The sequence below is a fragment of the Ambystoma mexicanum genome, chromosome 1p (genome assembly GCF_040938575.1).
Source record: "Ambystoma mexicanum isolate Mex_15411 chromosome 1p, UKY_AmexF1_1, whole genome shotgun sequence".
Taxonomy (NCBI): Eukaryota; Metazoa; Chordata; class Amphibia; order Caudata; family Ambystomatidae; genus Ambystoma; species Ambystoma mexicanum.
Window position 1 is genome coordinate 623,295,574 of NC_090921.1, and position 24,948 is coordinate 623,320,521.

At 43.4% G+C, this 24,948-nt stretch overlaps 1 long non-coding RNA gene across 1 annotated transcript in view; it reads right to left on the minus strand.

Moving 5' to 3' along the window:
• Positions 1-24,948, minus strand: part of LOC138541893 (uncharacterized) — a 312,862-nt gene that overhangs the window by 190,202 nt on the left and 97,712 nt on the right. The window contains exon 2 of the long non-coding RNA XR_011290389.1: positions 20,129-20,303. This is a non-coding gene — a long non-coding RNA (uncharacterized lncRNA). The remainder of the gene's footprint in view (positions 1-20,128; positions 20,304-24,948) is intronic.

The following is a 24,948-nucleotide window of genomic DNA, read 5'->3' on the forward strand; positions in this document are numbered from 1 at the left end:
CTCTTAGACTTTACAGTACCTCTGGTTAGACAAAATGCTTCCAGCTGGCTTCTGTTCCTGTACAGCTCTGCAGACGCAGGTGTTCCTGAGCCTTAGTCACGGGGACAAGAGGGAGGACATCTGGGACCTCCTGCTCTGCAATGGGAAGGTTAGGGGCAGCTATGGGCAAACATCAATTCAGCGGTTTTTCAGTGTTTCAGCTTCTCGCATCAGACAGCAATAGCAACACCACGGTTCTCAGATACCACTTTAGACTTTCCTTGCTTCTGGGGTCCAGAAACCTGTTGAGGTGGCTCAGGCTTGGTCAGTCTTGCATCAGGAAAGTCCGCAGGTCTTCCTAACGCTCGGGTCGGACTTAAAAGCAACACACACAATATGGTGTTCCTCTCCCTGGTGCTTTGGTTCCAGCAGCAGCAGCAGTAGAAGTACAGCCAGCTCCGAGAGGATGCCCAGACGGGCTTACTTTGGAATTGATTGGTCCCACCAACTCAAAGGGAGAAGTCGACCTTGCAGGGCTTCTCTAGTCGAGGCAAATTCAGAGCTTCAGCACAGCAGCAGGGCTTCACCGGGCAAACCAACAGTCCAGGAGTTGCAGCAGGTATCTCTTCCAGGTTCTTCTTCGGATTTCTTCGTCCACGGTTGACTCTGCCTTCCAAGCTAAAAAGCCTTGCCTTTATGCAGGTTTCTCCCATTCATTCCAGCCTAGCTGTCAATCACACAGCAGAGTGGCTGTCCTTGCCGGACAGCCTGTCGGTCAATCACCTTTCGGTACATTCCTGTAAACAAGGGGATTAAGCACAGGGAGTTTCGGGCACCTCCCTCACTTCCTGACCCTGCCAGACATACTGGAGCCAGAGGTGGGCTTCACTCATGAATTCTGCCAAAGACAAAATGAACAAAGGGACCAAACCTGGTTTGACGCACAGAGTAAATCTCAAGAAGGACCCTTCCAGCAATAAATGGTGAAAAAAGAAGACCGGGGCCTTTTTGACGAAAAAAGGGCACCCATGGGTGCCTTACTGTGACTGTGAACGCAGCCCGCAGTAAAAACACACAATGGTAGTAAAAAGTAAACCACTGCCACCAGCCATTAACTGTAGAAAGGGTAACATACAATTGTTACATGACAAACTAGACAAAGGGTATATACTAAGTTACCGCTCCGGCACCCTAATCTAAGATAGTGTGTGCTGGGTCTAGAAAGTTACAAAATGTAAGTAAAGTCAATTTCACTTCACTGCTCTTGGAAACAGTAGTTTCACCAAGGGAAGGAATTTAAACCTTTGGGAAATCTGAAAGACTTCCCTGTGTCGCTGCACTGAGGGTGCACAGTGTAAAAGATGATGCCTATGGAGTTTGTCAGACTCCAAAGTTAAAAGAAACACAGAGTCTAAATCACAATAAAAATACATGAGAGAGTGAGAAAAAAGGGCTCACTCTCTCCAGGTTAGAAATTAAAAGTCCTGAAGTCCAGCAAAAGAGCTGGGGGTCTCTAAGGTATAATGGAATTAGCACATTTTTGAGAATTCTCCCTAACACTAGTGACAACCCAAAGCACAGCATGATTAACACATCACCGATTTACCAGTGCACAGAGGAGAACATCACACTGCTAGCAACAGGTGGTAGTAAGTTGGGTAAGTGTGTCAGGGTTTTACCAGAGCACATTTTTACAATTTAGTGCACATTGTGTGTGACCAATTCCGTCTATCGTAAGAGGAAGTTGCTTAATGCGAGAAGTGCAATGGTGCTCTTCAGAGCTAAACCTTGATTTGAGGTACTCGATGCTTGCCATGCTGGATGGCCAGGATTCTGCTTGAATGCCAGGCATTGTATGTGTCCGGTTTGATTATGGTCCTCAGGTCAGGTATGTGTTTGCCTCAGAGGTATTTTCTTTTGGCGCTTTGTAATTGGCATACAACGAGTACGTTCTTTCTATCACCAGCAATGTTTTGATTTAATATAATTCATTTTAGTTTAAGTTTTGTTCATCAATTAAAGTACTTGCGGTCTTAATATGCGTCATTTGGGAAGGACGGCACAGAAGATAAAATCATTTTTCATCCACATAAAAAAGTCTGATGACCTCTTAAATGGTAAGTAGGGTGAGATAATTTTTAGCATACGTGGGGATGATTCAAGGAGCGTATGATGGTTCTGACTGTGGAGACAAAGCCACAGTACCAGTGGGGTCAAAATTATATTAAAAGGTGAATGTTAAATGATATTTGTACCGCACACTATCACCACCGGAGTGGTCCCATGTTGCTCTAGAGGCTCTAAATAAAGGGAGGGGGGTGAGTTAGTGGGGATAAACTGGAAAAGTGCAAGAGAGCAGTGATGTGCTGTTGGCGGCCTCAACCCTGAATTCCGTTGGCTGGGTTTGGGGTGTTTTCTGGTCGGTAGTCGTCGTTTGCTGTTGTGCGAGTCTATGTGTGGTTTGTTTTGTTGTTGCAGTGTAGTGAAGTTTGTGCGGATTGTTGCGTTATAGATTTTTGGTTGTGTTTGGTTAGAGTTTGAGAGGTATATGCAGAGGGGTGAAATCACTAGTGGATTGGTTAATTGGGCAAATTCTAACATTCACAATTCTAAGTGTGGCACATGCTGACATTTTAACCTATCTAGGTGCGACACCGGCTAGTGTTTATGATTACATCTTGTAAGAGGATTCAATTCAACACTACAGCTAAGCCAATGCCTAGTCTGGGATACTGAATGGAAACCCTTATTGATATATCTTTATGTCCAGTTCACGCGTTCTGGATGACTACCCCTATATAACACCCCTCTCTTGGAATCCCCCTGACCCCACTGAGCCAAGAAGTAGTTCTGTTTTGCAAGTTAAAAGGTTTATTTGATCATTTAAACAATAGATATATATATCACACTTTATAATAATTAATAATTGGATATCACACTTAATCTGAGCAGTAATCAATAATGGATAGTCTGGCACTAGCACACTTGTGAATAGGAACAGAAGAATAAGGTGGTAGAGAATACTTTATATAAGTTCAGATGGATGTAATGTTGAATGAAAATGCAATACAGAAAATACTCAATATGATTTCAACAAAACAATGTAATCACTTTTCTCTGGCAATTCACCCCCCCTTTATGCAATGCAAGGAAATGGAAGGAAAGCACACAGTTCTCAGAAATGCAATCAAATGTAATTCAGTTCACCCCAGCAAGCTTAGACTACAGAAGTTTGAAACACAGGCCCAAAATGCTTTTATATGTGCTGGCAATGAAGTGAGGAATATGCTAAATATGGTTTTATTTGCCTCTAGAGGTTCAGGGTGAGTGGTGTCAAGTTAATATTAGTCCAGGCTCACTCTAGCAATGATTCAGGGATGGTTCTTAAGAGGCAAACAAATTTTTAGCAAGGAAAGCAAGGAAGCTGCTGTTTTCACACGTGGAGAAATTTGCAAATCGTGGTAAAATTTGCGAGTGCGTTTTTCGCGATTGCGGCAAAAGTATAAAGAATAGGAATGCGGTTCTAGGTTCGTTGAAAAAACAAGATTCCCAGCTGTCAGAGGAAAGTTACTGGAAGTCTCTAAGACAAACGGTCATGGAGATATGAGCGATATGGTAAAGGTTGTTTTTCAGATTTGAAATTTTAAAAGTTAAAAGTGACAGTTACAGCTAGCAACTAGAAAATGACAGGTGACAGCTTTGCAAATGACAGGTGACCGTTAGGAGACAGTTCTGGTTAGATTAAAATAGATTGAATTATATTATTTTAACTAAGTGATTGGTTCTGCACAGTTCTGCTAGGTACTCACAATATATTTAGAAATAAAATGGGCCTCGCCACGGATCTGGTCAGGTTTTAGACTGGTCTCTGGTCTGGTCTCGGCACTTCACAGTGATCTGGGTCAGCTCTCTGGTTCTGCTAACAGTGGTCTGGATCAGCTCTGCTCTCTCTGGGTACAGCACTGCTTCTGGATCTTTCTGCACAGCTTTCTCTGGAGATTGATGGATTTGAAGTCTGGATCTCTGGATGTGGTATGGTCCGGCAGCATGCTCCGCAGCAAATGGAATTGAATGTCTCTATCTGTCCTGACTGTCTGCTTTTACGTGTTTTGAAAATGGGTGGAGAGGCTAGCTTCCTAGGCCCTACCCCTCTCCACTTGTCATTGGCCACTTCATCCTCTTCCCCTTGATTGGGGGAATGAAATGAAGTGTCATCATGATGAGGTCTGTTTATGGTACAGAGAACCCACCCCTGTCAAATTACACACAATCTATATTTTGACCCAAAAGACATATTTGCACAGGTACACATTTGTTTAAAATTACATGCACCCATCACATATCACAGGAGGTATAGCCTGTCCAAATCTGCTCTTCCTGGGAGCTTGCATTCAGAAATGGCAACATTTGCACTTTTTAACTGGTTTCGTAATATCAGACATTACCCCAAATTTACACACATGTGCGCAAGGAGTATGGACATTAAGTGATGAAGTGTCAGATTTTTAACATGCATACATTTTAAGTAATACCCACTTAACTGCTAGCTTGCCCCCAGATCATGCCACCGGTTCTAAAAACCTCTTAAAATGTGGGCAGAAAAATCACAAGAATTATGGTATCATTTAAATAATTTTCACAAGTCCGCTCTATGAATGATCCATCTTTTTAGAGTTATGTTCTGGCCCCAAAGGGGTGTGGTTTCCCCCCAGCACAAGGTTGAATTTCTGGTTTCTCCAGTTCTGCCAAGCCAGCTTGCTCTCACAGGCAGTGCTCCTCCCTTTTCCTTCCAGGAGGAAGCCACTTTTACGGCCCCCATAATAAAACATTTGCCTGAGTCAGGACAAGGCTTTGTTCAATTTCCTGCAGAGCCCAGGTAATTCAATCAGAGAAGTGTCATATCCCTTTTGGTGGGAGCAGCAAAAGGCAGCTAGGCCTGGGAACACAGCTGTTGTGCAAGTCTCATCTCCTGTCGGGGGTAGCTGGTGGGAAGAATTCAGTTCCTTAAGCCAGGCCCCAGCTAATGTCACTTTTAGTTACCCAGTTTTCTGCATTCAAATAAAACTAACCATTTTTTACATATGCAGCTAAAATGCTGATTCTAAGTTTAAAACTATGACATTTAAACAATTGCAACCTATGTGACACTCAAAGTAGGTCACTCATTTCTTTTAAACATTTAGATTTTTAGTGTCTTTCAGTCCAAATTTACTTAAACTGCTGAAATCCACAGCTCAGCCAGTCTTGTTATAAACCTTCAAGTCACTTCAGAAATAACTTTACATTGTATCCACCTCTCAGTAAGTCTTTCTTTGGCCTGCTTTGGGTTCATTTATTCAGTTTTACACAAATGTCTGGTGTTGTTTTAAAACGCCGGCTTTCTGATAGTGGTGAGTACTGGTAATGCACCCATTTTTGGGATTTAAGAAAATGAATTCCCCACAATTCTAGGTTGCTTTTGGCAATCAGCATTGCCATTCCCAATGGTTTCAGAATACTGTGTGGGTAGTCCAATGGTGGTTTTAGGCAGTGCCCTTCTGTGCCCATAACATCGGCAAAAATGAGTGGCAGCCTATTCTTCATGCACTTCCCTGTGCATTTTCTGGGAAGCTCTGGCCATCATGATGTTTTCCATGTCAGTACTGCACAGTTTTGAGGTAGGGCTCGGATGCATGGATAAAAACATCCCACAATCTAGATGTGACGCCGGCTAATGTTCAAGATTACGTCCAGGTGTGGCACGTGCTAATGATCACAATTCCATCTAAGTGTGGCACATGCTGATCTTCACGATCCCTTCTAGATGCGACGCCGGCTAATGTTCAAGCTTTCGTCTAGAGGTGACGGCAGCTAATGTTCACGATTACATCTAGATGCAATGCCAGCTAATGTTCAAGTTTACGTCTGGGTGTGGCAAATTCATGATGTACCTGGACCAGGTAAGTAAGTAGACAAGAATCAAGGCCCAGTCTGATCCAGGTAGGTGCACAAAGAAAGATTCTTTGTTACTCTTTAGTTTTTAAGTTACAGGTAAGAAATGGGAGAGCAGGGTCTGAGTATCGACCCTTGCACTTGCGCGATATGAATGACACCTGGCCTAGTAGGATCGTTGTCTGTTCCCCCCTCCCTGCCTCGTCGCGCCTTGTAACACTTGTGTATAGGCGCGTTACAAATGCCATATCATATCATATCATATCCACTCTGGTTCCTTCCTTAGCTCCCAGTCCCAAGCGACTTTACTATAACCTCTAGGGCCCACAAGTTCCACTCACAGCTCACTACATTCCACTAGACCTTACACACATCACTGCATACCACGAGGGCTTTCTTTTGCAAACAGTCAACACACATTCCTTCAAAGTCACCACAACTCACTCACTCGGAGAGGAGGATACAGCTGCACCTGACTGATGAGACCCCAAAAGGGCGAAACAAGTCTAGGGTCCCTTCTGTTCTCGTGCAGCGGAGGACGTCGTCTAGCAACTCCGCCTGGTACTCTGCCAGTGACAATATGACCCAGACTGACTTGCATATGGCTGCCCCATTAGATATCGTAGCAGACGGATGCAGCATTGTGGATTGGAAGGAGGCCCAGAGCCATGCCAGTGCTTATGACTATATCACTTTTTGGGTTCTACTGGATGACTCTGGCACCCTCATGGACTAATAAGAAAACAGCTGGAGAGAGGAGCTTTGTGATGTTCTGTTCTTACAGTGACATCCTCCCGCATAAGAGGCTGCACAGGAAGCATGGTCACAGTAACACCATGCGCTTTTGCTGATAACAGCAGGACATCCAGTACATTTCTGGAAAGCAAGGCTACCATTCACATCATTAACCACAATGGATTTTTCCATCAGATGTTAGTTCTGCAGTGCTCAGTGGGTGTCGATATCAGAAAGCCTAATAGCTCAAACTATGAATAACAGCGTGGGGTGCATGGCTGGTAACAATGTCAGCATTAGCGAAACACACGCAATGTTGATTCATATTGTTATGCTTCAACAGTTTATCGTTGTTCATGTTTTATGTATCATGTTGTTCTTCGTACAGCGCGTTGGCGTAAGGCGCGGCGCTTTATAAATCAATGAAATACAAATACAAACACTCCATGCAAGTGCTGACAGTGTACTTTGGCAGCCTTCCCTTGTGGCTCAATTCAGTTAGCTGTGTCCTCATAGGGCATGGAAGGGGGGGGTGGCTGCACCCTGGGAGGTGGGAGAACGGGTGGTCTGAGAGGTTGAGGAGCTATATCCAGGTGGGAGGGAACAACTTTCCGACGGGCCACTTTACGGTAATCTTCACTTCTGCTAAAGCAGAAGAGCGAGTTTATAAGTAGTGGGTTTTACTCTCTTCCTAAAGTCAATACCCTCACAGTCACAACTCCCAGCAGAATAAAAAGATTCCGATTTTTTCCAGCTAATGTTCAGACATCTTTTTGTGATTAGGCACATTTAGGAAAGCATATTTCTGCTTGCCGTTCAAATGTTTAGCAGTTCAGTTAAAAGCTTATTTAGTATTCGGCCGAATACCGAATAGTTTGTAAACTTTCCATATGAGGCCGAATAGATGTTCTTTTTAATAAATCATGTTCTAAACAGGATAAATGCACTTTCGTAAAAAAATAAAAGCTCTACTTAAAATATGTGTTCACTTGTTTCCTTTATTTCTCTTGATTTTTTAATTAACATATCATCCTTATTTGAAACAGACAAGTCAGAAAAGCACAGATTAACTAAAAAAGAAGGACCATATGCACGGCTGGATGTTGCATATGCAAACCCAGTTATCCTCCAAGGGGCAGGCTTCACGAATGCAAAGGACTAGGATGCAATAAATAGATTAGATGCCACAAGTTCAATTGCCATTATAAATCGCACCCGTTGCAATCTCTTGAGAGTTGCAAGTTAGCTTAGGTGGAAAGTGAGTTTTGAACGTTCTTTGTAGCTTCTGTAGGAATGTGCAAATGGTTTCTGTTCGCTCATGAAGGACACAAGTCGAGGGTACATGTGACGCGAGTGCATTCCATATTCCCACGATTTTTAAAGAGGAGTCTCCTTCCCCATGTGACAAACAGGAAAGAAGAGTTTCACAGGGAGGCAGATAGGGAGGCAGATAGGGTAATCACACCAAGTAAAGCCTGATACGACTGAATCTGCACAGATTCTATAAGCTCTGGCCTATTTGTTTGAGGCCCATTTGCTCTTTTCTTTTACACATTTCACCCAAAGGTAGATGTGGGGTTAGATTTAGGTATTTATTAAGGTGGAGGGCATGTGGGGGATATGAGGTTTTTTTTACAGTGAAACGTCTAAAAAAGAATTAGAACAAATGGACCACAAGCAATTTATCTGGAGCAAAAATAATAGAACCACTCTAAGGCACTTGCTGGTTTGCAAGTCACTCAGTTCCACCAAATTGCAATCCACATTCACATACCCCACTTCTTTCCTGCCACAGTAGCGGATGTAAATCTCTATGACATTGTCTATGCCTCCCACCCTTTAACTCTAAACCCCACAGCGCCAACAGATACAGTGATATCTAGCTCTCTTTACACAAACTGAAATGTGGTCTCATGTCTCACTCCATTCCGGTTCCGGCAGACTGGCCTGTAATGCTATTCAAGAGATTTCCCAATAAACATGTTCTCCGAGCCAAGAGGCCACCATGGGTTGGGAAATATTTTCCACATCTTCCGCTGCCTGACATATAACTGATTCATCTCCAGTCCTATTGACCTGGAAGAGGCAGTCTGCCTTTTGGTAAGTCTTCTGACAGTAAACCCTCCCTCCTACCATTTTCTCTGACCGTGCGTGCTCTTTGACTATGTACCATACAGGCAGAGTCATCACACATACCTCTCTATACTTTCTCTGGCAGACTGGTCCATAGGGTAACTAGAGAGATTTCCCAACATGAAGTTCCTCTGAGATGCCTCTTAGATGGGGGCCTGTCACTCTACCTCACATGTAACAAACTCCCACAGCCCTGCTGGTCTCCACTACATATACATGTTAATTTTCCAGGTTTCTGCATAGCCATTTCCCATAGGAGCAAAAAAGGCTTACCTCTCATTCATCTTCACCATTACTTCACCGTAGTGTTATGTTTATTATGTTATGTGGGGTATTATGTGTAATTCAATTTCCTTTGCACTCCACATTTGCCTCAAGAGTTGTTACAGTGCACACAAAAGAGACAATAAAGTATTCAGAAATTAATCAGCCATAGCCAAATAACTTTTTCAGCTAGAATTCGGCCGCATACTTAATTGAAGCCTATGTCCAGTACACCCCCAGTTGAAAGATGCATTTTAAGTGCATGGGAATTTAACAGATTTTGGTCACATCATTATTTATCAACTGCTCTTGTGGCTGTTCTCAAAGTATGCACTTTGCATTTAAAATCCAATGTGTGTGGTGCCACATGTGTGTGTGCACACACACACACACACACAACCCCCCCAAACACACAGGCACATAGATATTTTAGTCGTATAACCATCAAGAGTAGAAGTAAATGTCAATTAGCTAAGTAGCATTGATGAAACCACAGAGAACGCAGGGGGGCTCTTCTCCTCCTAGGGATCCACCACCTTGCTAGCTCACCTCTCAGTCTTAAGGTAATAGTACCCAGCACGCATCTTAATTTGCTTGGCAATCTCATACTTGTATTGCCCAGCACACTTAGTAGTTTACGCCTCTGTCTCAGGGTTGCAGCACGCTGTATGGTCACCCTTCATTCTAAGGGTAATAGTACCTGGCATGTTGCTTTCTTCCTCACTGTCGGGATTATTGCACACGTTATGCACCTTGCTTAACTTCTCATTGTCAGGGTCATAGTATTCCTGCACTCTCTGCATCTAGGGATAAATCTTCCAGCTGGCTATGCATCCAAGGATACAGCACACAGCTCGCTCTGCAGTTCCAGCTTTCACATGATGTTCTCAGTGATAAAACACCCAGAACCGCTGGCCCCCAGGGAGATAGGGACCAGCTCGCTCTGCTGCTTGTACTGTGCCTTCCTGGGCATAATGTCTACTGAGGCATAGTACCCGGCTTGTTCTGCAGCTTGTACTGTACCTTTACGATATAGCACCCACCTCCCTCTGTGAACCCTACGGTTCTTGCCTCCATCACAATCTACAGATTGCCTCCAGTAGTATAGTGCCAAGCTTAGGCTGCAGTGCTCTCCTCACTCCATCCATCTCCCTTCACATCTCTCTAGCCCTCTCTCCCGTGCTTCTCTAGTGAAGACTTGTGTGTTTTTTTGTTCATTGGGATTACCTTCAGCTGTTGAGGCTTGAAAAGAAGTTCTGCCCTTCCTCCAGCATCCATGTTGCCCTGTGCTGCAGTAAACTGGCTTTGCGTCTGGGAGACCGAAAATACTCCCGGATTTTTCCAGGCTCCATGATTGGGTCTTATTCAGGTGGTTTGTTTGCTGGGTGCATTGTTTCCTGCTTTGCCAATTTCGTTGTCCATGCTGGCTCCATGCTGGTGCTGCAGGGAGCCCTACTGTAGGGTAGAAAGTCACCCTTTTTCCATTTTTGTGAATTCCCTTCATTGGGACAAATTAGCAGTTTGGGGCCTCATATGGGAAAATCCTACCAGTGGCAATCACAATGTTCTGTTTGGATATGACGTGTGGCAGACTTGTTGTGTCCAAAGTGGGGATCCTCAGGTGATCAGCCCTTTGCCCTAAGGTGCAAAGGGCTGAGGATATCGCTGTTTGCTGTGGCGAGCGTTCCTTCCAAGTGAAGAGAAGAGTGAAGATCAGAAGAGAGGAGGAGATGAAAAGAGGTGCGTGTGCCTGTGCCTTTAACTGCCTGACTGACCTAGTCACCTGACCCGGCAAAACTGGTACTTAAGGCCGCCTCTTTCCCCCTTGTGGCGCTAATCCCTGAGGTGCAAAGGGCTGAGGATATCGCTGTTTGCTGTTTGGCGAGCGGCGCAAGGTGTAATACACAGATCATAGCACCAGCAATGGATCCATCTAATCTAATGTCAACAAATCAGATTTTAAGAACTAGAGCCCAAGCGAAATGAACTGCAAATTCAGATGCAATGCCTGCAAAACGATTGAGAACTAAACAGGCGAGCCAATACTTCTCTTGTGGATCGGCAACTGATAAAACGGATAAAACAGATTTATCTGAAGACCCATCTGTGGTTCTGACAGAGGATGTGTTTGAACCCTCAAGACCGGAGGAGGGAAATCTGCCTCCAAATTATGCTGCTTCGACGCCTTCGCCCGTGCAGTCAAATCTAACCCCTCCCGCCACAGTGCCTCCCCCTGGCTTCTCATTAGCCGACCTGGTGGAGGAGGGTTTGTTTCTTCAAAAAAGAAGAACAGAAAGGCTGCCAATGTTTCCGTTGACAATAACAATAGTGAACTTGACTCACCGAGTGGTGGGGCCGCGGTGTCACGATCCCTGTGTGGGTCTGGAGAGGCTGTGTTAATTAATGCAGTACCGGCGACCGAGGATGTTGCTGCGGAGCGGTCGATGGAGGACGTGACACGAGCCCCGGCGCGGCATCCACGGATGACGTTGGTACGCAAGATTGCAGGGTGTGGCCTGTGGCGGCGGGTGAGCCCGGCGCGGCTGCAGAGATCTCGCGCGGAGAAGATTTCGCGCATCGCCGGGTCGCTCTGCTGGATGTGAATGTGAGTGATGTTGCGACTACTCGACCTGAGTCTGCTCTTGGCCGGACCATGTCGCCATGTGAGTCAAGGAGTGCCAGAGCGGTCCCTGCACATGAAGTAAGTGCATCCCATGCTTCACTTATGTTACCGATTTATGCTATAAACGATTCTCAGCGTGAGACTTTTTCCTCCATTCCTCATGCTATGATCCACATTCCCAAGCCGTCCCTTATGGACACTCTTCATAAAGAATCTTCTGTAAATACAACATGGCAGAAGGAAAATGTCCAGAATGGGGTGGAAAAGGCTTCTTCTGCTGTGGTTAATGACAAAAGAAATTCATTAGAGGTGGTTTCAGCAGTTTTGCAAAACCTGATAAACCTGAACAAATCCAGAACCTCTGATCGGTTGGCTGTATCTACTCCAACCCATGATACACCACATAAAGTCACCCAGAAAAGACACTGTATGAACGTCACCAATATTAATCGAGATATCTGGGGATCTGATAATCACAAAAGACACAAACCACGAGAGATTGTGTCTCGTGCCGGTTCAGTACAGTCACAGGAGGGAAATGTGGCTGATTCCCAGAAAAGAGTGCCCATCCCTTACAATGCTGGACTGCCTAATAGGAAGAGGAACCAACTTAATAGAAGTATAAATTCATTTCATGAAGACTCAGACGATTCTGAAACAACTGACTCCTCGATTGGTGAACGTCCATTTCAAAAGATCAGGAGAGAAGGGGCATGCTCTAGACGAATCACACGTGATTCACAGGAAAGTACTAAAAGCATGCACCCAGCGTCGTGTGTCCACGTGCCCTCTAATGACCTATTAATAGCTTTAACATCTGCAATGGCAATTTCCCTCACCCCATTCACCAAGTTGTATGAAACATTAAATGAAAATGTGAAGGACGTCACGACGCTATTAGCAATGATGAATTCAAAATTGGTTCACCTAGAGGCAAAGCAGGGGACATACGGATACAAACAAAACGAAGTGAACCATCAAATTTTGTCAGGCATACAAGCTTTAAATGAAGCCAAACAGAATGATATGCTCGACAAAAAGCTGTTTGCAGAAGTGGCGAAGGAAGCCTTGCCTTTATTTCAGAAGTCACATATAGTGCAAAAAAGTGAAGAGTTGAAGAATGACGGAAATCAGAAAGACTTGGGCAACAAAGTTTCAGTTTCCAACTCATTTGCTGTAGTTAACTTTCCCAAGCTGGCCACGAAGTCTGTTTGCCAAGCACAGCCGGCCCACCGCATAACCTTACTCTCCAAGCTAACAGGTCACCGGAAAGCTTGCCGATTGAAGTGATTGACTTAGTTAATGAAGGACCAAAAGTGGGTGCCTCATTGACGGATCCTGAGGTGGGAAATCAGACGACGGTCAACGCGATAAACGGGACAGCCAAACGAACTCGGTTGAAACTTTGTTTAATACAGCTTTTCTACAAGCAAAAAACGCATCAAATCCAGCCTTGGTGGACTTTCAAACGGCTTCTGGCTCATCCCCTTGTCAGAAAATATCGTACTTGGTCTCCTTCCCGCAAGATGCGCCGCTAGGGCAACCAAAGCCGGCAGGTCTATTTCCCATTTTTGGAAACTCAGATGCAGAAGCGCAACCTACTCGGACGGTGGGTGTAAAGAAAAATCTCCCCCAAACAAAAAAGAAAAAAAACATGCCAGCCCGAAAAAAATCACAACAAAAAGGAGCCCGAAAATATCTGCGTAATGTAAATATGTTTCAATTAGTTGACATGGCTATTTCTACAAGTTTAAAATTACCAGACACAATTAAAGAGACCAAAATCGCTCACCTCGATCAAGGGGATGCAAAGTCGAATGTTATGGAGAGTCTGCTCAACGAAGAGGAATTGGCTATACAGGCGGACTTAATGGAACTATCAGTCTATGAAGACAAGGTTGAGGATGACGTCGAAGTTGTGAAAGCTCCTGTGGAAACAAGTGACACTCAAAGATTTGCCGGATCTTCATCAGAATCAAATTCTAAGAACCTAAATCAGTTACCGAGTGTACCACAGAAGTGGCAAGATCTCTCAACCAATCCTACACGGGAGGTTAGAGACAGAGTGTGTGAGATAATTCCTCCTGCTGCAGAGACAATGGATGAAGGCAGTGAACCAAGGAGTCCGGAGTTCATCACATTACAAGAAAAAAGAGATAGACAAAGGCCCCAAGAACAATATAAAACCCTGAATGCTGATGGTTTAAGTCAGCGTCTTCCGAATGGGGTAATTTTGAAGAGAGGAACCGAATTAGTGGCAGATGCCAACTCAAACGCCAAAGCACTTAAGTTTCAGAAATTGGACTTCCACCATTCAGAAATGCCGGCGCAAAATCAGAAAAACAGAAACCGGCTGCCAACGGCTCGATTGGCGCAGCCGTCGTCTCTGATTAAACTAATGTTAGAGCGACTGGAGGGCACCGATAAACTAATTTTGAATTGAACAAATGCGTTAAGGTTGCTGCATCATGTTCCTTGACTCCGTTCTCTCGAGTCAAAATACTTGAAAATCATTGAATTTCCAGATGACTTGTGTACTGACAAGGTGATTCTACATCTAAACTCCAATTTAATTGCAAACGTAATCTTGGAGGCAGACGAAGAGCTGCTGTCGCTAGGTTTTGATACCTACAAAGTGCTGGACCCGAATCGATGTGAAAAAGAAGAGATGAAAATTAGTCAAGGGGAGCCATTGCTTTCTAGCAAGGGTGATTCCACGCCATTGGAGGACTTGAGAAAGAGGGATCAAATGGGCCAAAACTGGCAGCTTCAATCTGGTAAGAGCGGACTAGTTCATAATGTCCAACTAACCGCTTTCCCGCTTCAAAGTTCGGCGGCGGTAGAACAGGAGTCGAAGATCAGAACAAGTCCTATGAAGAAAATCAAAATTACCATAGATAATGAGAGACTATCCGATAAACCCTCTTCTATACAATCTAGCAACCAAAGAGCACACACCCCAGGGGAAGATTGGAACTGGATGGCCTCTGCGTTAAATACAAATTTGAACAGCTAATGCCTAAAGTCTAACATAACTCAGGAATGTTCCTTTGCTTCATGGAACACACGTGGTTTCTTACATCTCTTAAACAACAACTGGGCACACAAGCTACCTCGAGTGCCCAGTTTCCTGGAGACAGATTAGTTATCTGTCTCCAGGAAACCTGGATGTGTGAATTACCAACTATCACAGACTTTGAATGTGCGCTGAACCCAGCTATTAAGGCCGAGAAGGGCCGCCCTTTAGCTGGTCTCTTGACAATGATCAAACGGTCGTCAGGATACCGGTTGCTGAAATCAGTGAATTACACGCCTTACATTCAAGTCTGCGCGATAAGAAAATCCGGTGCTACTCACAAGGCTTGCGATGCGATCCATATTATTAATTTATATTGGAACCACCAACGAACTGGGATACAACTTTTATTGATCAGGTTACCGCTATTCTTGATAATTTGTTAGAGTCCAGTACTGGAAGTGGCTTGATTGTCTGTGGTGACTTAAATATTGACTTCTTTAATCCACAGAGTTCCCTCAAAGGTCATTTAGCAAAATCATGGTTAGACGAAATGGAAGTAAGAGGTCTCTCAATGCTAAAAGGCTGCATGCAAGGTGATATACCGGCAAAGCCGACGTGGCAGCGAGAAGGCCAAAGTTCCATTCTTGAATATATCTTCGTTTCTGACACCATGCATGGGAAAATTAACTCAATGAAAATTCGGACAATGAACAACAGTGACCACGAAATGCTGGAACTAAAATTTTAAGATTTAAGAGGCCCGCAGAGTAAAAAATGGAACACTAAAATTTCAGTGGAACCAAATCGCTTTCGTTTAAAGCTGGAAGAAAAGGAGGTAATCACAATCTGCAACCAATTCAAGTCAACGTCGAAGGAGATTGATTATGTGCGAATCTTGACGCAATTCAAAACAAAAAATATTGGTCTGAAAAACTGGTCTTTTCAGAAAAAACATAGTTTTGATCTTATGATAAAACAACGAAAAAGAACGATGAAAGCGGAAATTTGAAAAAATAATCAAGGCCCAAAGGGAGAAATACAAATTGACAAGGGGGGTCCTGGGAGTACTGATGAGGTCCAACCAGACCGAAACACGTGTCTGGGGATGCTGTTGGTACTCTTGTTCAGAGGAGAATTGCCTAGCATTTCGGTGCTGGACTGCCCCAGGGCAGGACAAAGACTGATATGTTTGGGATATTTCTTCTCTGTGAAAGATAGTGAGCTAAAGACTCTGGGTAAGTCTCTCGTAACCAGGACTAATGTCTGGCAGAGAGACTCCCAGGACCCCCCTTGTCAATTTGCATATTTAAGTAACTTTGGGTCTCACCCTAAGTTACTAGGGGAATCCAGACGTGGACCCCTTGCTCGCTATTCTTAGAGAGGCACAGCTCCTCCCTACTGATGAGGTCCAAACAGACTGAAACACGTGTCTGGGGATGCTGTTGGTACTCTTGTTCAGAGGAGAATTGCCTAGCATTTCGGTGCTGGACTGCCCCAGGGCAGGACAAAGACTGATATGTTTGGGATATTTCTTCTCTGTGAAAGATAGTGAGCTAAAGACTCTGGGTAAGTCTCTCGTAACCAGGACTAATGTCTGGCAGAGGGACTCCCAGGACCCCCCTTGTCAATTTGCATATTTAAGTAACTTTGGGTCTCACCCTAAGTTACTAGGGGAATCCAGACGTGGACCCCTTGCTCGCTATTCTTAGAGAGGCACAGCTCCTCCCTACTGATGAGGTCCAAACAGACCGAAACACGTGTCTGGGGATGCTGTTGGTACTCTTGTTCAGAGGAGAATTGCCTAGCATTTCGGTGCTGGACTGCCCCAGGGCAGGACAAAGACTGATATGTTTGGGATATTTCTTCTCTGTGAAAGATAGTGAGCTAAAGACTCTGGGTAAGTCTCTTGTAACCAGGACTAATGTCTGGCAGAGAGACTCCCAGGACCCCCCTTGTCAATTTGCATATTTAAGTAACTTTGGGTCTCACCCTAAGTTACTAGGGGAATCCAGACGTGGACCCCTTGCTCACTATTCTTAGAGAGGCACAGCTCCTCCCTACTGATGAGGTCCAACCAGACCGAAACACGTGTCTGGGGATGCTGTTGGTACTCTTGTTCAGAGGAGAATTGCCTAGCATTGCGGTGCTGGACTGCCCCAGGGCAGGACAAAGACTGATATGTTTGGGATATTTCTTCTCTGTGAGAGATAGTGAGCTAAAGACTCTGGGTAAGTCTCTCGTAACCAGGACTAATGTCTGGCAGAGAGACTCCCAGGACCCCCCTTGTCAATTTCCAAAGGGAGAAATAGCAGCGGAAAACAAAGCAGTTAGACAATCCTACAAAAATTGGATTAAAAGCCATCGCGCAATATTACACCAGAATGATGCCGAAGCAATGATGAAGATTCTAATGAATTAAAACAGTGGTGAGTTCTGGCGAACAATCAATTGCATGGAAACCCCGCAAGTGGCCCTGCAAGCTTGCCCGGTTCCAGAAATAGGTTGGGTGAACCACTTCACAGCCCTATATCATAAAGATATCGTTCCAAATAAGTCAACTTTTAACATAATATCATGGAATCTACAGTTCTCAAAAGACGACATCCGTGAGATAATCGTGAGAGCAAAAAACTCTCGGGCACCTGGCCCGGATGGGTTGTCGAACTGTATGATTAAACAGTTCCCGACTTATGGGCTGACCTGTGTTGTGATAATACCAGCCTCATGGAAGACAGGGATAATAGTGCCTATATTCAAGAAAGGTAATAGATCATCACCGAAAAACTACCGACCGGTGACCTTGCTTGATGTACTGGGCAAGATTTTCGCATCTCTGTTGCAAATATAACTGACTGCTTGGGCGAAAACAGCGAATAGAGTGGACTAAATCTGCTGAAAATGGACGCCCTAAGAACAAACACGAGAGTGTATCTTGCCTTTGTTGACTTTTCCATGGCATTTGACATGATCGACCGTGAAGTGTTTTGGCAAAAATTGGAATTGTGGGGCTGTCCAGTCGGATTACTTGCAGCAATTAACTAACTTAACACTGACACCTCAATTGCAATTCGGCTCGATCAATCTGGGACCTTATCTGCTCAAATCAAGACGCATAAAGGTGTCAAGCAGGGTTGCCCGTTAGCAGCAGCAATTTTCAGCCTTTTTATCTCTGATATCGGTGCAACGATTCAATCTGTGAGATCTTTTCCACCAAAACTCAATTCATCGAAGGTAAACTGGCTGTTGTATGCTGACGACTTGGTTATCCTTGACTTGGCACCAATTGGGCTTCAACGCAAACTGGAAGCAGTTCAAAAATATGTGTGCCAGAACAACTTAAAGATCAATACTACCAAGACTGAAATACTGGTTTTTGAGAACTTAAAATAAGCCGGAAATCAAGGGGCTTAAGACATGTGTGGTCTTTAAATCAAGAGAAATTGCAAATCTCAAAAAGTGTAAAATATCTCGGCATGATTCTAAACTCCAGTATCTGCGACGAGCCTTGGGTAGCAGACTCAAAGCGAAAGTGCGGCCAGCTGGCTTGTCAGGGCCTAGTGATACACAGAAAATACGGGCGCTTCGCAATGCAACCCCTGCGCAATTTTTATGAACAAAAAGTTGTCCCGATCTTGACCTACGGTGCGGAAAATGCTTTTGGATGCCCGTCGACTCACTGGGCCTCACTGGAACATATGTTCTGGACTAAGTCCTTAAGCTTACCGCCTGGAATTGCATCAGCTTGTATAAGATATGAATTATCCCTAATCTCACTGCATGCTAGGATATGCTGGAACCAGCTAGCACTGTTTCGAAAAACCAGAGCAGAGGAAGGAATATTCCAATTTCAGATATTCCATCATCTCCATGTGAAGGTCCAGATATTCTCTCGCAATGGGTTAAACGATGTGAAGATCTTTTAGTAATGAATAACATCAACTTGAAAACTCTTCACACAAATCCAACGGCAGCTAAAGTCACATTATGGCGCGCCGACTGGATAAATACATGTACTGAACGTCTAGCTGCAAACGCGATGAAAGATTCACCTGCCGAAGCAAGAGGGTACAACATCCTTCAAAAATATCTGACTCGCTTTCCGAATCCGAAAGCTAGAAGATCATTTATGCTATCCCGGCTAAATGCAATGAAAACCAGGGATCGAATTTGTCACTGGGCATGCAATGTGGGTCTAAATCCCATCTGTCGGTTGTGTAAAAAGGAGCCGGAGTCCCTTAGACATTTAGTCCTTTCTTGTTCAGCGTTGAAAGATGTAAGATCAATTCATCTGGGCCGGTGGCACGACGATCATCAGTCGGCATGCACTGATGTGTGGTGGCAGAGCATGTGGAGTGGTTTGGACATGAAACTAATCATACCCTTGACCTCCTTCCTGGCCGACATAGAAGAGAGCTTAAAGGATAACAATGAGTAATTAGGAGACGGCTATACCAAGCGGTCTATGTACTTTAAGAACGATCAAGCAACGTCAAGATTGGGGGATAAAAGGGAGGAGGTTAATTGGGGAGAAATGATAAAGGTTCATGTGTTATTTTTAATTTTTAATTCTTCATTTTGCTTTGTGAAATATTTTAAAGGTTTGAATCTAAACCAATAAAATTAATTAAAAAATTTTAAAAAAAAGATACAGTTGCAGCAGATGGACCCAAGCAGCTCCAGAGGGATTGAAGATGAAATTCTGAGTCCAGGACAGAGTCCCAGAGCAGTTAAGGTGTAAGAGTCCAGAGGTGGTCCAGAGGTAATTTTCTCCAGAGACCCCTGAAGTCTTTGGTCATACTGTGCAAGTGCAGAAGGGACCAGCAGACCCCAAAGTGGGTGGATTGTTACATATGTACAGCCAGCTTAACCCCTGGTACTAACCTGCAGCATGGGAAGTAGGTGTCTGGTGTCCAGAAAGTTGGTACTCATCGGAGATCCTTGGCTCCTAAGGCTCAGGATCAGGAATCCACTGATGGTCAGGAGACCACAGAGAAGAAATGTATTGAAGATACATCTTTGGAACTACATTTGAGAGGACAGAACGAACAATGTCCCCCAATTCAGTGCGCCCAGTTCAATATGCATCATCAATAAACACTTTAAACCTGATTTGTAATGTTCAATTATTTATTTGAGCTAAAGGTTTGAGTTCACATGCCATTAACAACAGTGTACCTGATGAGTGCCTACAAGAACCATTGGTGCACATGCAACTGTTTCACCATAGACAGCTTTATCTAGGCTAGATATATTATTTCTATTCTAAAAATCCATATTCATACTTTTTCTGATTCAGTCCATATTTCTAGATAACACAATAGTTTAGCAGATTGACCTTCAACCTATCAGATAGCATGTTGGAGAAAAAAAGGAGAAGCAATAAACACTTCATTAAAGGAAAAGTCAATAATACATGAGTCTAATTAAAAAGATGAATACACTACCTGTGGGTTAAGCTCATCCATGCTAACTCCAGTGGTGCATTCAGTGTCATGGCATCCCAGGTAAGAAGGAACAACACCATGATACGAGTATGTCGATTTTCATAGATGCATTCCTGTGACCTGAAGTTTACAAACTCCCCTCGTATGTGAAAGATACCATGCAGGTCCTTGACATCTGAAACCAAGTTAAATGGGAAACAGGCTTTATCTTAGCAACCATATACGTTAAGCCGTTGTCCGTTGTATACTTCTATAGACAATAAGATAGCCTTAACTACTATTGATCACTACTTCAACGATCTATTCTCCACCTTTCTACTCTAATAGAAATTATTAAAGAATTCCTTGCGTTAACTTTGGAACATAACATCTTTCTATTCAATGACAATTTATACAAACAGACAAAGGGAGTTGCCATGGGGGCCAGCTATACACCCTATTGGCAAACTTATTTATGGGGGTTTACAAAGAAACACTTGTTTTCCCTTCCCTGATGCTTTCTGCAAATGATGCATCTTGACAAGAGACATGGGCGACATTCTACTCATATGAAATGCTACTGAGGGACAACTGATTGCATTTCATGACTACCTTAACAATAACAAATCTGGGATTGAGTTAACTTTAGGTGATCAGTAAAAATCACATTGCTTTTTTAGATCTTAACATTGATATAATTGATGACTCAATATGTACAAGAACCTACAGGAAAGAAACTGAGGTGAATGTGACATTACATTAGAAAAGCTGTCATAAAATGAGCGAGATCAGCAATATCCCAAAAGGGGAATTCACACGAATAAAAGGAAATTGTAGAATTGACACAAATTATCTTGAAGAATCAACTTTCATCCAACGGAAATTCCTTAATGGGGGTCACTCCAGAAAATGCATTCAAGGGGCAAAGAAGCAGGTAGACAAGGTCAATAGAGACCTATTGCTTAGCCCCAGAGAAAAACCCACCAATGAAACCAACACGACTCGGGTGAATACCTAATATTGCAGAGACAACAATGAGATAATTGAAATGTTCAGAAAACATTGGCATATTCTATTATTGGATAAAGAATTTAGTAATTACATCTCTGACAAACCAGAATTTGTGTTTACCAAAAACCCAACTTTAAAAACTAAACACAGTCCAACCTTTATGGAAACCAGGCAGGAGGAAGTACAAACCAGTTTTATCTCGGGGCTCAAAATGATTCATTTTCTACAAGTGTATGACCTGCACTATGTGCAAATATGCCTTAAGCAGTGTCAAACCATTGTAGCAAATGATAATTAGGAATTGCGAATCATGGATCTGATCAACTGTAATACCACAATTTTTAATATACAAACTCATCTGCATATGTAACAAGCTATATGTGGGGTCCACAATACGGGAATTTAGATTCAGAACTACGGATTATTGAATATGTCTACTGTCTCAGAAAGAAGATCATCTATACTGGAACACTCGGCCAATCATCACTCAATGGAGGATAAAGAGAAAATCAAGTTTGTAGGCATTAAACACAGATCACTGGATGCCAGATGGGTTGATCGGGAGTTGAGATTAAGATGCGAAGATGCCAAAATGATCTGCAAATTACAGAGCACACTCGTTGGCCTTGGGATGCAGGTTTTTTTTATGAATTTGATCACAATCATGTAATGACTCTTGACTCTTACAGCCTTTCACAAATATCTCTCCAGGGCCATTTAATATCTCTCAGGGGTTGTCAATGGGCATTAAACGGCACACGATACTTACATCACATGATGCTGTAACCTGGAACAGAATATAACTGGCAATCTTTCTTTGGGGAAACTATATTGTTGATTACTGTAAATAGAGATTAGTAACCGGACAGGTGTATTATATATATATATTGGAGTGTTAGAGAAGCTGGTAAGTGAGATGGTGCAGGAGTAATGGTATGATGTGGTGGCCCACGTCGAGCTGTGCACACCAGACACATATTACCCAGAAATTGTCTCAATTTGATCACGGGTCAATTGGATGATGCAAAACTCTATAGCAACACCCAATGCATGTATATCATGTTTGAATTGTCGGTTCGCTACTAACCACAATTATGACAGATTTCGTGGCAAACTGTGCCCTCAAAATAATCCCCAAAATGAAAATAAAACGGTGGCCCAACTATGGCTGGGTAACTTTACATCTCCAACATGTAGACTTTCCATCTACAAATAACCTATAGTGAACACTATACTAATTTCCCAATCTGAATATGTATATGCATACAAACCTAGGTCGGGTATTAGCCCAACACAAATATGTAGAAGGGTAATCCACAACTAATCTTTAGTGTGGTCTAAATCGATGAATTAGGTCCTGAGATAATTTCACTTGCTTTACTTACAGATGTGTGCATGGTTAATCAGACTATCTGCCATAGATTTCCAATGCCTCTGTTCCTAGCGTGAATTAATTACATGTGGAGTTCCATATCAATTCTGCTAATGAATTTGTGCAGCATTTCAATCCTGGGACCTCACAATAGGTCCGCCTTCAAGTCAATATCCATGCCTCTGCCCTCACAGCGTATCGGTACGAGGCCGTAAGACATTTAATAATTATGCGCACAATGTAAGTAAACATAACGCAATGACATCACGTGCCGGTGGCATCATCGCATTTACGTGTGCATGATGTCCAATGTATATATTAGAGTTTCAAAATGGCTCCAGAGTCCCTACACGCAGAATGCTGCAGGCACTTAGAAATAATCTAAACCTGGCTCTTTGTGTAAGAACTGCTGCCCCCTTACACCACCCAAAAGTAGAACCTGTCAAGCCTCCTCCCTCGGCCTCCCCTTTACCCTCTCTTGCCTAATTAGGAAGGCCCCCCTCCCTTAACTAGGTTACCCCCCCAATATTGTCTTTGTGTTTCTTTTTTCCCCTGTCCCTTTTCTACTGTCAAGATGAATGTAAGATGTCTGAAACAGCACCCTGATGCCCTCGGGCTTGGGCGCTTTACAAATGTAAATAAATAAATTAAATAAATAATCAACCTGACCGCACTAGCAGGTAAGAAGTGGAGCCAATAGGCAATTTCGTGCTACTCAAGCACCATTTTGATGTTATAGGGGTAACACAACCTTGACTTGCACCATGCACTTTGGGTGGTGCTATGAAACAACCCCCTACTCACCTCCCGGGAGGATAGTTAAAATTGAAAACTACTGCAAAGGTGCGGTTTCCTAAATGGAATAATTTAACAGCATTCACCAACGCTGCACTTCCACTATATGTGATTTATGTACTATTACACCAATAAGGCATTTATAGCACCATCAATCCCCCAAACATGTTTTTACAGGTGTCGAATCTAATCAACTTAAGACATCATAGTCGGATGTCTTCAATATAAACAGCTGGAGAAGCTAAAATTGGTAATTTGGATGCACCCACCGCTGTATTGGAATTAAACAGGCAATTCAAGTAAGATAAAACTCTGGTATATCTTAACTGAACAGACATAGATCACCCAGAATGGATGATAATTAATGTCTCTCTTGCCTCATGTTTTCATAGGCCATTGCAATACTGGAAATTCATCCCAGAGACGCATGCTTGTCAACCTTGTGACTACCGCACTGGACATAAACTGTCAGAACACAATGCACAACAAATCAAATCAAGAGGCAATATAAAGACACAATCTACAATATTGTTTCACAAGTTTGAAGTGGTTAACCGTATGGTTCACAATAAGGAATCTCAGTAATAACCACACAGGGTAACTTTTTACTATTCATTTTTTCACTGTATGTGCACGGCTGGGAGGTGTCGCGGTGTCATTCCCTCCCACCTGGGATGCCATGTCACTGGGTGCACCACTGGAGTTAACATGGGTGAGCTTAACCCAGAGGTCATTTATTCATCTTTTTAATTAGACTCATGTATTCATGACTTTTCATTTAATGAAGTGTTTATTGCTTCTCCTTTTTTTCTACAACATGCTATCTGACCGCTTGAATGTCAAGCTGCTAAACCATTGTGTTATCTATGAATCATAAACTGTATTAGGAAATGCATGAAGAAGGATTTCTAGACCAGAAACCATATGTCTAGCCTAGATAAAGCCGTCTATGACTATGCCCCAATGGTTAATGTAGGCACCAATGCAAGGGTACAGGTACATTATTGTTAATGACATATGTACTCACACCTTTAGCTCAAATAAATAACTGAACTTGAAAAATCGGTATTAAAGTGTTTATTGATGATGCACATTATCCTGAGTGCACTGAATTGGGGGTGAGGAGGAGGGGGAGTATTCGTTCTGTTGTGTCTTTAAAGCTTGTTCAGGTGTTAAAGCCCTTCTTCAACAGCAGTTTCAAACAGTTCGCCAATATTTATTAAAAGTTTGAAAGAGTGCAGCACCAATATACTAACTGAGGTGGGAGGTAGATCGCCCCAACACTGTTGTCTTCGTCTTTATCTTCACATTTGAGAGGAGCCTGCAATCTCGCTCTCTCTGGGTTCAAGGTTCAGTGATGCAGTCGGGCCATAGCAGCCTCTTGAATTTCCCAGATGGAGCTAGAGATGGAAGAAGAGTTCTTGATAGGTGTACCGAGATGAAACCAGGCCCAACTGTCATGGAGGAATTGAGGGAGGTGGAGCCTTTGGGAATGCGAGGTTATCCCTCTGTTCCTGATGGGTCAGAGGGTAGGAGAGCTGTAGTCAGTCCTTTTTAGCTCACTGAAGAGGCAGAGCTTTGCCATCGGATTTCTTGGAGAGCCTAAGATGTTGGAGCATAGGTTAAGTCCCCTTCCTCGAGCAACAGGCCTTCCAGATGTGCA